At 42.6% G+C, this 21,488-nt stretch overlaps 1 protein-coding gene across 1 annotated transcript in view; it reads left to right on the top strand.

Annotated features, from left to right (window-relative positions):
* The window catches only part of TMEM132D (transmembrane protein 132D), an 824,162-nt gene that overhangs the window by 763,095 nt on the left and 39,579 nt on the right, over nucleotides 1-21,488 (top strand). The gene's annotated exons all lie outside the window — the stretch shown is intronic.

Here is a 21,488-nt window from a genome sequence, read left to right as displayed (position 1 = left end):
CCCTTATTTGTCTTTGAAATAGAAATTGTTGCTTTGAACTTACCAGAGAAATGATTGCTCATAATTCAAATATTCTACAAGGCATAAGGACCATATTCTTGTTTCCTCAAAACACGATCTTTCTTATATATTTAGGAATTTAGGATGATAGATAGATAGGTAGGTTGGTAGATAGATAGATATTATAGAGTCTCCTTTTGAACAAACAGGTTACTGCAAGCATAAAGAAAAAATGTCTAGAAAAATTAACTGCACCAAATTTTCCTTCCTGTAAAAATGCCTTATAAATTACTTATTGCAAATAAAAAAACAGTGAGGTGGAGGATAAAACTTAGAATTCACTCTTTTGTAAATAGAGATAATTACTTTGTCCCAGTGAATCTCTGCAGTCTTGTTTTCATCGATTTAGGAGGGTTGGGTTGAAAAGTCCTTCAAGTGAAGCCTATCTAAAAGTTTACCCTGTGGTCTCCTATAAAAGTTTGGAAAATCTTAAGGAAATATTTACTTTTAATTTTTTTCAATTAATGTCTCACACATATTGTATGCTTTTAGTGGGAATTTAATTATTTGACTGAATTGCTGGGATCTAACAGGTTTCACTAAAGTTCAGAAAAGTCGAGTGTGATGGTATTTAGTGTGACGTCGTCTGTATCACCTGGTGAGCCCATTATCATAGCTTTCTTTATGCTTTACTCAACAATCTTGAGCATGCTGGATTCTCATACCTGATAGTAAAACTTTTAGGATAATTTCTTTCTTTCTTTTTTTTGTTTTTTTGACAGAGTCTCACTCTGTCACCCAAGCTGGAGTGCAGTGGGCACGATCTTGGCTCACTGCAACCTCCACCTCCTGGGTTCAAGCGATTCTCTTGCCTCAGCCTCCCAAGTAGCTGGGATTACAGGCATGCATCACCATGCCCAGCTAACTTTTGTAATTGTTATACAGATGGGGTTTCCCCATGTTGGCCAGGCTGGTCTCAAACTCCTGGCCTCAAGCAATCCGCCCACCTCAGCCTCCCAAAGTGCTGGGATTACAAGCGTGAGCTACCACACCTGGCCGGATAATTTCTTGTATGTGGTTGTTTGTTTTCCCCACCAACAGTCATCTTTGGACCCCAAAATCAGGAAAATGCACTGGAGTCCAAAATGCTCCCTTAGGTGCCCTGTTCTTGTGTGTGTGTGTGTTTGTGTGTGTGCATACATACTTATGCACACATACATGTAATGCATATGACTATGCATATCTAATTACATGTGAAAACATACTTGGTTTTCAGGTTTTTCATTAGCACCCTTTTTGATCTGCATGCCATGATCTTGCCAATAGGTCTCCCAAATGAGGGTTTGGGTTGCTGGTGTTAACCCGGGGGCACAGAAAAACACCTTGGTAACTTACAGTGCTGATGCCTCGGCCCCACCACTGCCCAGTTGAATCAGAACCTCTGGGAATGGGACCTGAGAATTGGCATTTTTAAAGCTCCTCAAGCAATCCTAATGGGTGAGAACCACATTTGGTGGGCTAAGCTACTACATAATCTTATTTTTGGTCAGTATCGAAGCATGCATTGGTATAATCCATAGGTATGTTTTCCAGCTAATTTCTGTAATATGCACCGTTGTACTCCTGATCTAGATGTGCTAATTCTTCTCTAGGTCATGGCATTTGGAAGCCTCCCCTGACCACCCTGTCTCTCCTCTCACTACCCCAAATCCACTTCTCCTTTCTCAATAGTGTGTCCCACTGCCTGACGCTATGCTCTGAACCTGTTGGTCTCTGGTTATTGTCTGTCTCCCTTCCCAGAATGTAAGTTCCATTGGAAAAAGACTTTTTGTTTTATCTGTTGTATCTCAAGTGTCAAGAACATTCTAGAAAGTGGAAGGTGGGTCCCCTTGGGCAGCAGACCCCGGATGGTGGTTAGCACTAGGGCATTCATTCCAGAGTATGCTTGGGTTCATCTGCAGCAGAAGGGAGTGGCAGAGGCAGGATGGGATGCAGGGAGAAGTCGAGGCCATGCAGTCACCAGGAGCAAGGATTCAGCCAGTCCTATGGTGGGCGGGGGGTCTCCTCAGAGCCTCCCTGAGCTGGGATGAGGAGGCTGAACCTCTCTATCTCCACAGGCATCCCCAGAAGGAGATGGGACCTTGGGTGAAGTGGTTTTCTTCAGCTGAGGCCATCCGTAGCATGCTGCCTGCAGGGTGTCACCCTCCAGCAGAACTCCTGGAGGTTGAAGGAATCCATCCTTCCTTCCTAGAGAGGGGGTTCCAGGGGCACATCCCAGTGAACACCCCAGTGGTCAATAAATATTTCAGCAAATGTCTTTCTAGTTTCCACTGCATGAATACACACACACACACACACACACACACACACACACACAGAGCAGAGCCTTGATTTTTGAGCTTGCATGCAGGTACTTTATCATGGAAAATAATCACAAAGAATAGGTTGGGCTAGGGAGAATAAATCAGGGAATGAGAGAAGCAAATATGAGGATGTGTTAATCAGTAATGCTGTAGGCAACAGGGACTTGATCCTGCTGAGGACCTGAGGAGGCATAAAAAGCGCACATTAGAGTTGCGTTCATCAACAGGCACTTCTCAGCAGAAGACATACAAGCGGCCAACAAGAACATGAAAAGATGCCCCACATCACTCATCATCAGAGAAATGCAAGTCAAAGCCACAATGAGATTTCATCTCTCACCGGTCAGAATATGGCTAGTATTAAAAAGTCAAGAAACAACAGATGGTGGCGGGGCTGTGCAAAAAGGGAACTCTTATACACTGTTGGTAGGAATGTTAATTAGTTCAGCCACTGTGGAAAACAGTGTGGAGATTTCTCAGAGAACTTAACCCAGACCTACCATTCGACCCAACAATCCTATTACTGGGCATATATCTGAAGGAAAACAAATCATTCCACCAACATGACATATGCACTCTCATGTTTATTGCAGCACTATTCACAACAGCAGGCATGAGATCAACCAACGTGCCCATCGACAGTGGATTGGTTAAAGAAAACATGGTACATATACCATGGAATACTATGCAGCTATAAAAAAGAATGAAATCATCATGTCCTTTGCAGCAATGTGGATGCAGCTGGAAGCCATTATCCTAAGTGAACTAATGATGAAACAGAAAGCCAAATATTTCATCTTCTCACTTATCAGGGGGAGCTAAACATTGGGTACTCATGGAATTAAAGATGTCAACAATAGACACTGGGGACTACTAGAGAGAAGAAGGAGGAAGGGAGGCAAAGTTTGAAAAACTAACTTTTGGGTACTATGCTCAGTACTTGGTTGATGGGATCATTTGTATCCCAAGCCTCAGCATCATGCAATATACCCAGGTAGAAACCCTGGACATGTATCCCCTGAATCTAAAAGAAAAGTAGAAAAAAGAAAAGAAAATGTGGCACATATACACCAGAGAATACTATGCCACCATGAAAAAGAATGAAATCATGTCCTTTGCACCAACATGGATGCAGCTGGAAGCCATCATCCTAAGTGAACTAGGAAGCAGAAAATAAAATACTGCATGATCTCATTTATAAGTTGGAGCTAAACAATGGGCACACATGAACATAAAAATGGAGATAATAAACACTGGAGACTCCCAAGGGTGGGGGCAAGATGGGAGGGGGTGAGGGTTGAAAAGTTACCTATTGGGTACAGTGTTCACCATTTGAGTCGTGGGTACACTAGAAGCCCTACCACATGCAATATACCCATGTAACAAACAAGCACATGTATCCTCTTGGTATAGTTTGCCTCTGTGTCCCCACCTAAATCTCATCTTGAATTGTAGGCCCCACATGTCAAGGGAGGGACCTGGTGGGAGGTGACTGGATCATGGGGGTGGTTTTCCCCAAGCTGTTTTCATGATAATGAGTGAGTTCTCACTAGATCTTGTGGTTTAAAAGTGGGGCACTTCCCCAGTTGCTGTCTCCCTTGCGCCACCATGTAAGACGCCACCTTGTTACCTCTTCACCTTCCACCAGGATTTTAAGTTTCCTGAGGCCTCCCCAGCCATGTGGAACTGTGAGTCAATTAAACCTCTTTTCTTTATAAATTACCCAGTCTCAGGTTGTTCTTTATAGCAATGTAGAAATGGACTACTACACCCCTGAATCTGAAATTAAAATATTTGGGAAAAAATGAAAAGAATTGTCTGCCCAAGCCACCAAAATGGGGAGTCACCATTCACTAGCTCTTGTCTCCACTACTCCAGGGTTGCCTAGAGTCGTGAACTCTCTACCTTCCAAGTTTGTACATGCAGCCCTCTAGCTGAGCAAGAGGGAGACCAGCTGTCCTGGTTTGTCCAGAACTTACCTGATTTTACCACTGAAAGCCTCACATCCTGGGAAACTCTCTATGCCTGGGTAACGTAGGACAGTTGGTCACGGTCTAGGCAGCTTCCCCCAGGCACCCATGTGACAGCTGCACAGAAGCCTCAGGGCGGAGCAAGAAATACTTGAGGCAGCAGAGGTGAGTGCCAGCCTCATCTGCAGGCTGCTGGCCCTGGCGGTAACCACTGCAGTTAGAAGGTGAATCAAGGAGTGTGAGACGGGAGACAAGAGGCATCGGGTGCAAAGTGTCAACCACTGTCCTCTGCTCCTCGGTCAGACAGGCATCTCACATTTGGAAACTTAGGTGCTGCAATCTAGGCAAATACCCGTCATGGTTTAGTTGAATGTGCTCCTTCTTTTTCGGCGTAGAGGTAGTGTTTATGTGGCCTAATCCATTCAACCTATCCAGAAACCTGGGTGACAAATGGAGACGCGTTTTTTAAAGGCCCCTGAATGCCCAGAGAGTGGGCTGTTCACATTGTCTTTTAAACGGCAGATTTTCTTCTGCATTGTGCTTGTTTGCTTTCGTTCATACATGAACAAAGAACAAAATTTGGCTCTTGGGAAATCTTCTGGACCTGCCGGAAGCGATGAGCGGTTGCCAAGCCTACCCACATCTGACTGTTAATTGAGTCCCAGCCACTATAATGAAATTAGCCTCAGCTGCTCTGGAGTTGTTTGGATTCGGGGCCAATGAGGCATTTGGCACAAAGAGGCATCAAATGTTTGTTTGTGCAATGTTCCACAGTGTGCGTTAGTTTTTCTTTTTTTTCTTTTTTCAATCTTTTTTTTTATTGTACTTTAAGTTTTAGGGTACATGTGCACAATGTGCAGGTTTGTTACATATGTATACATGTGCCATGTTGGTGTGCTGCACCCATTAACTCGTCATTTAGCATTAGGTATATCTCCTAATGCTATCCCTCCCCCCTCCCCCCACCCCACAACAGTCCCCAGAGTGTGAGGTTCCCCTTCCTGTGTCCATGTGTTCTCATTGTTCAATTCCCACCTATGAGTGAGAACATGTGGTGTTTGGTTTTTTGTCCTTGCGACAGTTTACTGAGAATGATGTTTTCCAGTTTCATCCATGTCCCTACAAAGGACATGAACTCATCATTTTTATGGCTGCATAGTATTCCATGGTGTATATGTGCCACATTTTCTTAATCCAGTCTATCGTTGTTGGACATTTGGGTTGATTCCAAGTCTTTGCTATTGTGAATAGTGCCGCTATAAACATACGTGTGCATGTGTCTTTATAGCAGCATGATTTATAGTCCTTTGGGTATATACCCAGTAATGGGATGGCTGGGTCAGATGGTATCTCTAGTTCTAGATCCCTGAGGAATCGCCACACTGACTTCCACAATGGTTGAACTAGTTTACAGTCCCACCAACAGTGTAAAAGTATTCCTGTTTCTCCATATCCTCTCCAGCACCTGTTGCTTCCTGACTTTTTAATGATGGCCATTGTAACTGGTGTGAGATGGTGTCTCATTGTGGTTTTGATTTACATTTCTCTGATGGCCAGTGATGATGAGCATTTTTGCATGTGTTTTTTGGCTGCCTAAATGTCTTCTTTTGAGAAGTGTCTGTTCATGTCCTTCACCCACTTTTTGATGGGGTTGTTTGTTTTTTTTTCTTGTAAATTTGTTTGAGTTCATTGTAGATTCTGGATATTAGCCCTTTGTCAGATGAGTAGGTTGTGAAAATTTTCTCCCATTTTGTAGGTTGCCTGTTGACTCTGATGGTAGTTTCTTTTGCTGTGCAGAAGCTCTTGAGTTTAATTAGATCCCATTTGTCAATTTTGGCTTTTGTTGCCATTGCTGTTGGTGTTTTAGACATGAAGTCCTTGCCCATGCCTATGTCCTGAATGGTAATGCCTAGGTTTTCTTCTAGGGATTTTATGGTTTTAGGTCTAACATGTAAGTCTTTAACCCATCTTGAATTAATTTTTGTATAAGGTGTAAGGAAGGGATCCAGTTTCAGCTTTCTACATATGGCTAGCCAGTTTCCCCAGCACCATTTATTAAATAGGGAATCCTTTCCCCATTTCTTATTTTTGTCAGGTTTGTCAAAGATCAGGTAGTTGTAGATATGCGGCATTATTTCTGAGGGCTCTGTTCTGTTCCATTGATCTATATCTGTGTTGTGATACCAGTACCGTGCTGTTTTGGTTACTGTAGCCTTGTAGTATAGTTTGAAGTCAGGTAGCATGATGCCTCCAGCTTTGTTCTTTTGGCTTAGGATTGACTTGGCGATGCGGGCTCTTTTTTGGTTGCATCTGAACTTTAAAGTAGTTTTTTCCAATTCTGTGAAGAAAGTCATTGGTAGCTTGATGGGGATGCATTAGTCTTTCTTTAAAAGATCACAACGTGAGGAGGAAAAGTGCTCTTTGGCTGTGAGTGATTGAAAAAAACAAAAACTCAATCAAGAAAATGTGTGCTTTGGTACATGTAGTGTCAGTGTGATAGGACAGCCTTGAAGCCTGTGTGTTCGATCCGTTTATGATCCCTCTCTCTCACTCTCAGACTCCATGAGTGGTGGGCAGGTCCGTCATTCCTTGGCACAAAATGTTTTCCCTCTAAAGGTTTCTCTGAAGCAAACAAGGTGGTTCAGACTGCATCCTTGTCTCTCAGCTGATTGTCCCCAACTGCAGGGCATCACATGCCCAACATCACTGAAGATGTGCTATTCTTTACCCCTCCGGGCATCTTGGCATGCCAATATCAGACCTGTTAGCAATAATGACATGTCCCTTCATGGAGAACTGGGCGCTTGTTTGTAATTGCCTGACTTTAATAACAAGGAGGAAAGTTCCTTGTTAACTGATAAATTCTGTGCTACCAATATACAAGAAAGCCGTGCATTACTACCCCATTTTATCCGACTCCTGGAAAATGTATTAAAGCAGAACCCTGCGTTAATTTAAGGAACATTAATTCCATACGTAACATAAGCCCCTGCCAAATGCATATGTATTTTACTGATTATTCCCCTACCATTCACCCCCAACCCTGACAGCACTGGCATATTTTTGCTCTTCAATTAGCCAGGTCCCTCCAATGCAGATGGGATGTTCACAGCCATGAGTGGGTTAGTGTATATGAGATGTTATCTGAGCTAATTATACTAAGATAGAAGACACCCACTGTAACACTGCTCTCTGCTGCCTTTGACGTTTCTCTTCCTTATATGTACTCCATGCTGGGAGAAAGGTTGAAGGGGCCAAAAAATGCAAACAGGATTATTGCTTAAAAAAAAAAAGAGAGAGAGAGAGAAACCGAGGCAAGAGAATGAAAGTGATAGCCACAAGGTGACAGAGCCACCAAAACATTTTTAATTGGCTTTGTAATGCTTCTGAGACAAGCCACAGATAAGATAGAAATATGGATCCATAGATAATAAATATAGAGAGATTTGTAGATATTAACATAAGTGGATTTAACTTCCCTGTATATTTTCCCTTGGCTAATTTTAAAGACATGTACCTTAAGTGACACATTGAGCAAAAGGAAAGTGTGTTGGGAAAACTTACAGGCAGAGAAGCATCTGAGCACATGCAATCCCCAAGTGCCCCTTATCTCAAAAACAGGGGTGCTCAGGTTGGGCATAGCTGGCCCCCCGGGAGTGTTCTCCAGCCTGACCATGTGCTGTATAAACTTGCAGGAAAATTAGGAAAAGAAAGGAACACCCTGTTGACCGTTTCAAGAGGAAATTTCTGACCAAGAAAGTGGCCACATTACAGTGCTCTGCAATGTATGCTCTGTGTATGAGCCCAGGTTTGCAGGCTTCGCATGACTGGTGCTCAGTGTGGCAGGTAGAGAGTCAAGAGTGAGTATTTAGAAATGTTCACAGTGTGCTTTCGGAGGCCAAGGCCACTGGATCGCTTGAGTCCAGATGTTCAAGGCCAGCCTAGGCAACATAGCAAAACCCCGTCTCTACAAAAAAAAAAAATATATATATATATATATATAGAAAAATTGAACAAACATGTGTGTACACACCTGTAGTCCCAGCTACACAGGAAGCATGAGCCCAGCAGGTTGAGGCTGCAGTGAGCTGTGATTGTGTCACTGCACTCTAGCCTGGGTGACAGAGCGAGACCCTGTCTCAAAAAAAATCACAGCAATTCGACATCGTCACATCACCTAAACACATTTTTATTGTGTGGTACAAAAGTGTTAGTCTACACTGGGTTGGAAATTCTTTCTTAATCACAGGACGATTAAGAAGATTCGAGCTAGGGGAATTGTGTCTTACGTCAAAATAGCTCAGCACTGCTGAACCAATTCTGGTGAAATTCTGAAAGGGTGGAGGGAATCCAGAATGTCTCCTCAACTTCTCCTTTCTGATCGCACACAATTTCTATTAGGAGATAGCATCTCAGAAGTGTGTTTAATAGATGGTCTCAATGTTTCAAGTATTAAAGTACATAATTCCTCTGGAAATGAACACACTTTCAGGAACATGGTCACATTATTTCTGAGTGTATTTGCGTCATCACCTCTGCAGACTTGCAGAAGAGCATGAAATATCAATAATAAAAGCCAGACATCTCCCTCCAGCCTTGCCGGAATGGGCTTTATCCCTAAGGTAAACATGCCATCTCTTCATGTCTTCCTCTTAGGATTAGTTACAGAGGCAGTCGCTTAATTGTAATGAGGTGGGGAAATGTAATTACATTAATAGCTTGCACCAGAATTCCTCTTAGAGCGGAAACTGAGTTTGTTGGCTCAGAGGGAGGGGGAGCTCTTGAAAGTTCTGGGGATGATGCACAGGTCTTCCCAAAGACCAAGCAGTTTCCAAAAAATAGGGCATATACTCACCAAAAGTTATGTACAAGGATGTTCACCGCAAATTCATTCATAATAGCCCAGAGCTGGAAATGACTCAAATCTCCATCAATAGGTGAACAAACACGTTCTGTGCCCATTCAATGAAATACTACCCAGCAACACAGAAGAGTGAACTATGCTGACGGCAAAAGCCTGGATACGTCTCACAGGCTGGAAGTTGAGCAATGAAGCCAGAAACAAAAGCTAATAGGCGGCACAGTTTCTTCTACATGAAGTTCTAGGATGAGCAAAACTGACCTATGGTGAGAGGAACCAAAATAATGGTTAACTCGGATGGAGGAAGGACGGAAGTAAGCAACTAGGGAGACTTTAGGAGAGCTCAAATGTTCCATGTTTTGATCTCATGGACAATACTAGGCTGCACAGATATAAACATTCACTGGGTTGTACAATTAAGATTTGTGCACATATACGTATTAAGGTACAGCTTCCTATTTTTGGAAATAGAAGTACTTGTACATGCAAAGTGAGTCTCGGGGGTCCTGGGTGTTGGGGAGATTAGTCTTCATGAGATGAAGAGAGCTCCGGCCTTGTCATTTTGAGGGAGGAGGCAGAAGTGGAGCAAAGAGAGTGTGTGAGGCCACATGGGAGCCACAGAGCCCTCCCTGTAACCCTGTAAATCTGCAGAAAGTTTAGCAATTTGTGGAAAACTCACCATGAGGCTACCTGTATTAGTTGGGGTTCTCCATGAGAAGGAGAACCAGTTGGCTGCACATAGATAGACAGACGGGGAGATTTATTATAGGAATTGGTTCACACAGTTACGGAGGCCAAGAAGTCCCATGATCTTCCATCTGCAGCTGGAGACCTGGAAAGCCGGTGGTGGAGTTCCAGTCCAAACTCAAAGGCCCGAGAACAGGGAAGCTGAAGGTGTAACTCGCATTCTGAATCCAAAGGCCTGAGAATCAGGAGGGGCACTGTTCAAGGGGAGACAGTGATGGATGTCCCAGTAAAAGAGAGAGAGAAGCTTTTCCTCCATCTTTGTGTTCTATTCAGTCACCCAACAGACTGGATGAGGCCCATCTGCACTGGGGAGGATGAATCTGGTTTACTCAGTTCACTGATTCAAATGCTAATTTGTTCCAGAAACACCCTCACAGACACACCCAGAAATAATGTTTTACCAGCAATCTGGGCATCCCTTAACCCAGTCAAGTTGACACATAAAGTCAGCCATCACAGTATCCTTTGTGAAAATCACTGAAGGATCATTTCCCGAGTTGGCTTGGGATGGACCCTGGAGACCCCCACGTAGACAGAACAGAGAGGAAGAGAACAGCATCCCCAGAAACTACAGGATGTGGTGGAGGCAGACCCAGGTTTTATGGGACTTGAAGCTTCTACAGTTGACCTGGGGCATATGTCTAAGAAAATAAACACAAAATTATGTACATGGAATTACTGAATATTTGTTGAGGTTAAAAAAAAGAAATCAACAACAAATTACAAACTATCAAAAGCTGGAAAATTCTATAGCCATCACAAAATATATAAAATATAACACAATGTCATTATTAAGTAACAGCTTGAACCACCTATGTAATACCTTTTTCTGAATTGGCTTTGAACAGTCATGGCCATGATTTTATAACTGCTTTATTCATGAAAGAACTGAAAGATAGCTCATTTTTTATTTTAGCATAGTCAACAAAAATTTATTTTTTATTATTGGTAGTTTAGAAAAGTTCCTTTCTGCTTTATAACTCCATATTTTTAATGTTACATATATTTTATGATTATTCTCAAATTTGAGAAAAACCTATCAAGTATCTTTCTTATATGTAAGCTGTAAGATTTCAGGGTCTTTCAAGTTTTTTATGCAAAGTGACCAATCTTAAATACTCTTTACTTTCCTGGCAATCATTCGCCATAACCAGTTTGTCATCAATGTTTCTTTGGTGCGATGCGTTATGAGTTTTATGTTAACTTAAATATTTCATGTCAAATAAGTAAGACATTTAAACTCAGAAATGCTGATAAAATCTATTTGGCATAATTCCCTCTACAAAAGAAAATATAGAGTACATTTATTATTTCATATGCTCCATTATCAAGTAAATTTTGATAAGAAGGAATTCATGTCTTATGAAGCACAGAGGAGAATAGAATCTTCCACTTCCAGTTTCACAGGGAGCATGATTGGAACAATTTTCTGGAATCGAGGTTCTGATGGCTCAGTTTTTACCGTCATGGGGTTTGACTTGATCATTCAGTAGATACCTATTGATCATCTACTGAATGCCGTGTATCAAGTCCTGGAGATACAGAGATAAATCAAGCAGAGTCCCTCCTTTTGAGGACCTCATGGTGTCTAGCAGCAAATTCACAGGTGCCAAAACCAATGGTAGTACCAGGTTGTAAGCGTCGAATGTTTCGCTGAAGACATTTCCAGTGTGTCCTCTTTACCCAGCTACAGCAGAAAAACTCCTTTAAGCCACTTTACTTGCCTTCTATGTCACCCACTTTGCTTTCCCCCACAGCATCTGGTATGTCTGGCGTGTACAATATGCCCAAAGATGAACACTACAGATTCAGCTCTGGAAGGATGGAATGTGAGCTCTGCAAGGGCAGTAGGCCGTGTGGCCCACATGCTAAATTTACAATGAGGACACAATGAAACTAAAGCCATCTAAACTTAGGGACAGCCACATGGAGTCACACTGGCGAGTCACCCAGCATCGCTCTGCAGCAGTGGTGGAAACCATGGAGATGAGTGACTGCATTCTAGGGCTGCCTCGGAAGGACAGGGCCAGAATCGGCTGGCTTCCATGAGCCCACCATCCATCTCCTCTCCCTCAACCTGCCCATTTTTATCCACCCACTTCCTAAAGCCAAAAACCAAAGGCTCATTCTGGAGCCCTCCCTTTCTCTCTCCCTCAATATCCTATCTAGCTGCAGTTTTTGTTGACTCCACCTCTAAATATATCAAACCTATTTTATCTCTACAGCTCGTCCAATGTCCAAACCACCAACATAAATGTCTCCTGGATGCTTACCATGGCTTTTGATCAGCTTTATCTCTCCACATATTTTTTTGTGTCTGTGTGCCGCGGTGGCTGGGGTGTGGTGTAGTACTGTATTGGTTTCCTTTGACTGCATTTTCCTTCTCTGGGTCTTGGAGAGAATGTGCTTCCTCGCTGCTTTGAATTTCAAGAGTCCCTCTGCATTCCTGAGCTCGGGGGCCCCATTCTCCAACTTCAAATCCAGCAACAGTGGGTTGAGTCCTTCTCAAAATTATTCACTCCTACTCTGCATCCATCTTCATATCTCCTTTCCCAACTGACTCTTTTGCCCCTTTCTAACTTTAAGGACCCTGGGTTCCACTTGGATAATTTAGGCTCATCTCCCTATTTTAAAATCAGCTGACTAGTGGGCCAGGTGCAGTGGCTCATGCCTGTAATCCCAGCCCTTTGGGAGGCTAAGTGGGGGGTGGATCACCTGAGGTCAGGAGTTCGAGACCAGCCTGGCCAACATGTTAAAACCCTATCTCTACTAAAAATACAAAAATTAGCCAGGCATGGTGGTGCGCACCTGTAATCCCAGCTACTTGGGAGGCTGAGGCAGGAGAATCACTTGAACTCAGGAGGTGGAGGTTTCAGTGAGCCGAGATTGTGCCATTGCACTCCAGCCTGGGTGACAGACCAAGACTCTGCCTCAAAAAAAAAATAAAATAAAATAAAATAATAAAATAAAATCAGCTGACTAGCAAACTTTAATTCCATCAGCAGCCCTACTTCTCCTTGGCCATGTAACCTACCTAGCATATTAACAGGTTCCGGGGATTAGGATGTGGACATCTTTGGGGAGCCATTATTCTGCCTACCACAGAAGCCTTATTGTTTATATCAGCATTTTTATTTTACTCCTTAGCATTTTACCTGGAAATAATTCTAAACTAATAGAAAATTGTAAAACAAATACAGAAACAAAAAAAAATGAACTGCACTGTGTGTAAATTAAAAAATAATTTGAAAAAACTGTACAGACAGTTTATGTGTACCTTTAACCTCAATCTTCCTAATGCTGACAATTTATGTAACAATCATGCAATTGTTAAAGCCAGGAGAATTATATGAATATTGTATTTATCTATCTATACTATTAACTAAACCCACAGGCTGGTTTTTCACTTAATATCCTTTGTATGTTTGAGGATCCAATCCAGGACCCCGCAACGCATTTAGTAGTTGTTTCTTCTAAGTCTCCAATTTAGGACAGCCCCTCAACTTTTTCTAATTTTTCATAACCTTGGTGCTTTTGAAGAGTATGGCCAGGTAGATTTTGGAATGCCTCGGAGTTTGGGTCTATCTTGTGTTTTCTCATGATTAGACTGGACTTTCACTTTCCCAGTAAGAACATCCCTGTGTGATGTTGAGATGTGGCATCAATATGACTAATTATTGGTGAGGTTAGCTTGGATCACTTGATGATGGTATTAATCTGACACCACGCAATCATCCTGTTCCTTCTCAGACTTTGACCCCCTAATGTTAGCATCTGCTGATGTCTTTCGCTGTTGCCCCCATAGACTGTACCATGCCATGTAGGTGTAGTGGCTTCTTAAAAATGAAAATCAAGCCATTTCACTCTCATGCACAAAACACCCTAATGGTCTTATGCAGTGCTTCTAATAAAATACAACCTCCTCACCATAATGGTCCAGGATTCATGGGATCAAGCCCCTCCAACTTCCTCTCTCTTTCACTTTGGCTCCAGCCATAGTGTCTTTTTTTATTATTTCTCTGCTTTTGCCCTTGCTTTTTCCTCTTCCTACATACCCTTAACCTATGTTTTTCACAGTTGACACGTGACTTAAGATTCGGGTCTCAGTGAAAACATCACCTCCCTCCACTGTCTCCTTCTCCTCCTGCCAGCACCCCCTGCCTCATACCTTTGCAATTTGTTGCCCTATTTTATTTTTCTTAGAGCCCACCACTAGTTGAGTTTACATCTGTTTCCCTGACTAAGCTTTCATCAGCTTCTTGAAATCAGAAACTTCATCCCTACCATTCACGGCTTTATCTCCAGAACCAAGGACAGCGCCTGACTCCCCTGAGGTGCTCATCAGACATTTGCTGGATGAAGAAATTTCTTTAACCTTGTGTGGTCTTGTTTGTAGCTCTAGTTAGTGCTGAATTTGGATTAATATTATTGATTCAAATGACCTTTTTCAGACTCTCAGGTGGCTCCTAATTTTAGCACCTTCAGGTTTGGCAACTAAGTCTCTTTGTGTAAAGCCTGGTCAAGAAACACCATTTCCTTAGTTAGGATAATGGCCTCTAATTCCATCCATGTTGCTGAAAAAGATACGATTTCATTCTTGTTTATGGTGGAGTAGTATTCTGTGGTCCATATGCACTAGATTTCTAATCCCGTCATTCATTGATGGACACCCAGGTTGATTCTGTGACTTTGCTATTATGAATAGTGCCATGGCTGACGTATAAGCATGGGTGTCTTTTTGATATGTACACTATTTGGGTGATGTGTGCACTAATGGTGCCGACTTAGCACTACACAGTGTATCCACGTGTACTCCTAAATCCAACTGCATGCATTCCCCTAAATCTATAAAAAGTTTTGACTTTACAAGCTGAAGGTCTTTCTGTCATTTCTGTGGTCTCAGCAGCATTCTGCTAGTCACGGTATCCACCTCCTCTCACGAAACAGCCAATGGAAAATGCTTAAAAGGCAAGGGCAGCATAGATGTCATTGCTGCTCTCTTGAGAAGGCTGTTCCGGGGGCAGGTAAGCCTTTCTAAGTGCAGTGCATTTGTCAGAGCATCATATCTGCCCTGTAGAAGGCCCTCTGTTGGAGAAAGAACACATGAGCTGCATGTGAGTAGCCGAGCAGCCGAAATAGATATGCTGTGCTTTCCTTGAAGTTCTTCCCTCCAGGGCCTGAGAGATGCCCTCCGATGTGAACTACAGCACCCTGCCACATCCAACACTCTTACAGCAAAGGCAACACACTCTGTTAGACTTGGACTCTTGCCTGGAATGGTCAGGACATTCAATGAATTCAATTCATTTCATGGCCATTCATCCAAGGGCATTTCACTAAAGATCTTTTCTTGATATCAAAACAGCAGTGCTAGGTACGTTTTGCTTTGATGTTAATTGGAAGTAGCATTGTTTAATTCAGTGCCCTCTAAAAGTCCCACGGGTTGATCACTAAATGTAGGCGTTGTAGAAAATATGCCATTTTAATGGAAACTGGAGCTGTCTTGGTGCCATCCCTGGAGTCTAGCACAGCGGAAGGCACACACAGTGAAAGAGGGACACACTGCCCTGGCTCCAAGGGAGTGCTGGGGCTGACGAGGGGTGCATCCTGGTCACCAGGTGCTCTCTGAGACCATGTACTGCAGAGCTGGGCGGAGGCTGCCCTGTGGCAGCTTCCTACCCCAGCTGTGAGGGATGTTTCATAATAACTCAAAGCACCACCTTTTCCATCTCCATCTCTTATGTCTAAAGAAAAATTGGTATCCATTTTCCATTTATCTGTCTTTGCCAAAAGTATGGTTTTGAATGTTCGACTTCAGAATGTTAGAATCCTGAAACTTATTGAGAAGAATTTTGCAATATTTCCAAGCTGTACTTTTAGGAGAAAAGCACAGAACATACCAAGGTGGCCATTATGTTTTAAAAGAAGAAGAAAATACATGGTTAAGTGCTGGTATATGCATAGACTCTCTCTGGGCAGATGCACAAAATACCAGTAGCAACAGTGACTTTCAGGGTGGGAGCTGAGGAGCTCTAGTCAGGACAGGAGGGGCTGACGTGTCACCGCACATGCTTCCTGCTGTTCAATTTCATTTTAGTCATGAGTTGATATCAACTCCCCATTTTTATGACAAAAAGTAATTAACAATGGAAAACAAAGTCTCCAGTGAGGTATTCAGACTTTAAAAGCAAATATGAAACATTCATAAAATATGACAAAGCTTTGTGAATTAAAGAAAAAATCCTTAAAAGGAGACATGTGGTCTTTGTTATAAGGATACTTCCTTCCACTGCAATAGAGTCTGAGATCAGACGTCATCATGTCAGAGCCAAATGGTCTTTTTGAGTTAGGATACCCAGGGCAGGGTCGTACAATGCCTGAAAGTGCAGCCCCAGGAGAAAGGCTGGGTCCCAGCTTTGACCTTGGGCCATTTCCTTAAGGTCTCTGTGCCTCGGTTGCCTCTCAAAAAATAGTCATGATAATAATGCTTTCCTCATTGGGTTGTCTTGAAAATTAAGTAAACTGATATGTGGAAAACACTTAGATTAGTGCCTGGAATATAGTAAATACTATTTAAATGTCAGTTTTGGGGGCAGACCTAAACCGATCCTTTTTTATTTACCAAAGCTCATATTAGGGTTCACTTTGTGTTGTACATACTAGGGTCTTGATTGATACGTAATGACATGCATTTACCATTATAATATAATGCAGAATATTTTCACTGCCCTAGAAATCCCCTCTTCTCCATCTGTTCATTCCTCCCCCCTCCTCCCCCTGAACCCCTAGCAACCAACGATCAGTTTAATGTTTCTACAGTTTTACCTTTTCCAGAATGTCATACAGAATATATACAGAATCTAATATAGAATACAGAATATAGCCATTTCAGACTGGCTTCTTACACTTGGTAATATGTATTTAAGGTTCCTCTATGTCTTTTCATGGTTTAACAATTCATTTCCTTTTATCAATTAATAATGTTCCATTATATAGCACACCACAGTTTATCCATTCACCTACTAAAGGATATCTTGGTTGCTTCCAATTTTTGGCAATTATAAATAAAGCTGCTCTAAACATTCATGTACAGATTTTTTTTTGCAGAAATTTTCAACTCATTTGGGTAAATGCCAAGGAGGACAGTTGCTTGGTTGAATAGCAAGAATATGTTTAATTTCATAAGAAACTATCAAACTATCTTCCAAAGTGGCTGTACACTTTGCATTCCTACCAGCAGTGAATAAGAGTTCCTGTTGCTCCATATCCTCAGCAGCATTTTGTGTTGTCAGTATTTTGGATTGCGGCTGTTCTACTAGGAATATAATCACATCTCATTGTTGTTTTCATTTGAAATTCCCTGGTGATATATACAACATTGAGCATCTTTCCATATGCTTATTTGCCATCTGTATATATTCTTTGGTAAGATGTCTGTTCAAATATTTGCCCATTGTTTAATTGGGTTATCTTATTGTTGAGCTTTAAGAATTTTTGTATGTTTTCTATACTAGTTTTTTAAATCAGATATATGTTTGCAACTATTATTTCCCAGTCTGTGGCTTGTTTTACATTCTCTTCCCAGGGTCTTTCTAAACATGTGCTTTTATTACTATCATTCTCCACTGGGCATACAGATTTAGATTTGCAGTGTTAATGTGTCTTTCTCTCTAATAAATGACTAGGACTGGCCAGCTGTTGTCTTTACCTGAGAAGAATAGTAGTGAGACGTGACCATGTATCATTTCCCTCTATGTGCCATGCCATAAGGTCTCACATGCCTCAGATCTTCCCACCTTAACCAGCCTCTCTTCCACTCACCTGCCAGTTGAGCACCTTGGACTCCCCAGATGAAGCTTCTCAGCTCCATAGATGGAGACAAACCCTAGACTTCTCTGGGTGAGGTCTTCCTCTGTAGGAGGCCCTGGCTGGAGGCAGGAGTCTCACGGGGTGCCTGCAAAGAGGCAGTGAGGGGGAATTTCTCTGCAGATGGCCTGCAGAGGCATTTTTATCCTGAATTCAGCCAAAAACAAAAGAGTATGTGCCTTGGTTTCTGAATAATGCCTGTGTCCAGTACTGCTCCCTTTGTCCCCTTTGTGACAGCCCCTCCATGTCTCGAGAAGGCTGTATCTAGCCAAGGGAAGATGTGGCCACCACCACATGCCCCCTGAGAGCTCCCTGCATTGACCTCTGCAGCCAGTCCAGCCAGGAAGTGGCAGACACTCACCCAGGTGAGACCCATGTGTCACCTCTGCCTGAAGCTTGTAATGTAGGCTTTACAGGCCCTGGCTTCCACTGGCATGGGAGCAGTGCTCGCTTGTCCTGACTGCCCAGTGTGCCTTGGGGATCCCAGTGTCCTCCCAGGCCTGACTCACAATACTTGTCCAACTTTTTTATTCTGCATCTGAAAATATATCTTCATCATGGCAGGACACATACTTTCTGCTTCATATACTCCAAGTATCATTATTTAATAACACAGGAACATGTCCTGACCCCAGCCCTCTTTAGTAAGAGATTTATAGCCGATTCCACTGAGTCCCTGATGCCTGAACCTGAACAAGCAGTGCCTCTCTCATATCCACTGCCTTCTAGTTCCCCCAGACTCGACCTCCATCCCAAATATTTCGTCACATCCTGGGGTCTTGATAGAGACACTGTCCCATCATTCCACGTTCAGGGAACTAAAGAAGGTGAATTGCATCTTCCAGGAGGATAATCGTGTTGGCTGAGCTCAAAAATCCCAGCAGGAGCCAGATCATGCTTGTGGGTCCTGCTAAGAATTTGATGTCTTATCCTAAAGCAATGGAAAACAATTGGTGTGTTTTTAGACCATGTCTGGATAGCGACATGAGATGTCACTGGTAGTTATGTGATAAGCTCATGTTTTAAAAGAATGCTCTGGGCACTTTTGCAGAAATAAAGCAGCTTGAGTGAAAATAAAAGAGGATGTACATGAGCTCTGTGACCCTTTCCACGCCTAGGTATATACCCTACAGAAATACCTAAGTGTCTTCATCAAAAAATACGTACAGGATGGTTCATGACAGCATTATCAGTCATAGCCAGAAGCTGGAAACAACCAGATGTCCAGAACTAGTAAAATGAACAAATAAATTGTGGTATATTCACACAATGGAATGCTATCCAGCAACAAGAAGGAACAAAATACAACCACACACAACAATGCGAACCAATCTCACAAACATTCCATTAAGCAAAAGGAACTACGAAAACACATACGTCTGGTGTGATTCCATTTACTCCAAAGGTGAACAGCAGGGAAAATGAGGTGGCGACATTAGAAAGCAGGTTAGAGTTTACACAGAGGATAAGAGCCAGAGTAGTGGCTGCAGGGGCATGCGAGGGGCTTCTGGCGGGATGACAGTGTGCTGGTTGTTGAAGTGGGTCTGCGTGAAGCAAGTTTGTTTGCTTCATGAAATGTCATTGAGCTGCACGTTCATGATTTGTACACTTAGCTGTATGCAATAAAAAGTTAAATAAAAATAAATTAAAAGTTTTTTACAGTAATAAAAGGAGGAAGGGAGGGAGAAGAGAAGAGATGAGAAAAGAAAAGGGAAGGAGGGAGGAAGAAAGGAGGGAAGGAGGGAAGGAAGGAAGGAGGGAAGGAGGGAGGGAAGGAAGGAGGGAGGGAGGGAAGGAGGGAGGGAGGGAAGGAGGGAGGGAAGGAGGGAGGGAAGGAAGTAAGGGAGGGAGGGAGGGAGGGAGGAAGGAAGGAAGGAAGAAGTTTGCAACTGTTTCTCAAACTTGACACCATGGAGGCTGGATAATTCTTTGTGGTGGGGCTGTCCTGTGCATTATAGAATGTTTAGCAGCATCACTGTCCTTACTAACCAGATGCTAATAACATCCCCCTCCCGACTGTAACAATGGAAATGTCCCCAGACATTGCTATATGTCCCCTGGGAACAGGGAACAAATAATTCCCATCCGAGGATCCCTGGCCAAGAGTGTATGCAATGCTGGGTGAAGCCCCAGGTATCAGGCAGGTGTACCTCCTATGCATGGACAACTGATGTTGGACTGGCTGTTGCTGAGGGATGTCTGCAAGGAAAAGGACAGTTCCTTGGCCCTCACAGCAGGGAAAATGAATGGTCTCCAGGCACTTCCCGGAACTTGCTTGGGTGGTGGTCAGAGGTCTCCTCCTGTTGAAGCCCTTACTGTCTACTCCATCCCCTACCCAGCTGGGAGAGTCTTAATCTCATCTACATGCTGGAAACTCTTTTTTTTTTTATTATACTTTAGGTTTTAGGGTACATGTGCACAATGTGCAGGTTTGTTACATATGTATCCATGTGCCATGTTGTTTTGCTGCACCCATTAACTCGTCATTTAGCATTAGGTGTATCTCCCAATGCCATCCCTCCCCCCTCCCCCACCCCACCACAGTCCCCAGAGTGTGATGTTCCCCTTCCTGTGTCCATGAGTTCCATTGTTCAGTTCCCACCTATGAGTGAGAACATGCGGTGTTTGGTTTTTTGTCCTTGTGATAGTTTACTCAGAATGATGTTTTCCAGTTTCATCCATGTCCCTACAAAGGATATGAACTCATCATTTTTTATGGCTGCATAGTATTCCATGGTGTATATGTGCCACATTTTCTTAATCCAGTCTATCGTTGTTGGACATTTGGGTTGGTTCCAAGTCTTTGCTATTGTGAATAGTGCCGCAATAAACATTTGTGTGCATGTGTCTTTATAGCAGCATGATTTATAGTCCTTTGGGTATATACCCAGTAATGGGATGGCTGGGTCAAATGGTATTTCTAGTTCTAGATCCCTGAGGAATCGCCACACTGACTTCCACAATGGTTGAACTAGTTTACAGTCCCACCAACAGTGTAAAAGTGTTCCTATTTCTCCACATCCTCTCCAGCACCTGTTGTTTCCTGACTTTTTAATGATGGCCATTCTAACTGGTGTGAGATGGTATCTCACTGTGGTTTTGATTTGCATTTCTCTGATGGCCAGTGATGATGAGCATTTTTTCATATGTTTTTTGGCTGCATAAATGTCTTCTTTTGAGAAGTGTCTGTTCATGTCCTTCACCCACTTTTTGATGGGGTTGTTTGTTTTTTTTCTTGTAAATTTGTTTGAGTTCATTGTAGATTCTGGATATTAGCCCTTTGTCAGATGAGTAGGTTGCAAAAATTTTCTCCCATTCTGTAGGTTGTCTGTTCACTCTGATGGTAGTTTCTTTTGCTGTGCAGAACCTCTTGAGTTTAATTAGATCCCATTTGTCAATTTTGGCTTTTGTTGCCATTGCTTTTGGTGTTTTAGACATGAAGTCCTTGCCCATGCATATGTCCTGAATGGTATTGCCTAGGTTTTCTTGTAGGATTTTAATGGTTTTAGGTCTAACATGTAAGTCTTTAATCCATCTTGAATTAATTTTTGTATAAGGTGTAAGGATGGGATCCAGTTTCAGCTTTCTACATATGGCTAGCCAGTTTTCCCAGCACCATTTATTAAATAGGGAATCCTTTCCCCATTTCTTATTTTTGTCAGGTTTGTCAAAGATCAGATA

Source organism: Nomascus leucogenys, chromosome 10 (assembly GCF_006542625.1).
Source record: "Nomascus leucogenys isolate Asia chromosome 10, Asia_NLE_v1, whole genome shotgun sequence".
NCBI lineage: Eukaryota > Metazoa > Chordata > Mammalia > Primates > Hylobatidae > Nomascus > Nomascus leucogenys.
This window is presented reverse-complemented; position numbering and strand designations above follow the sequence as displayed.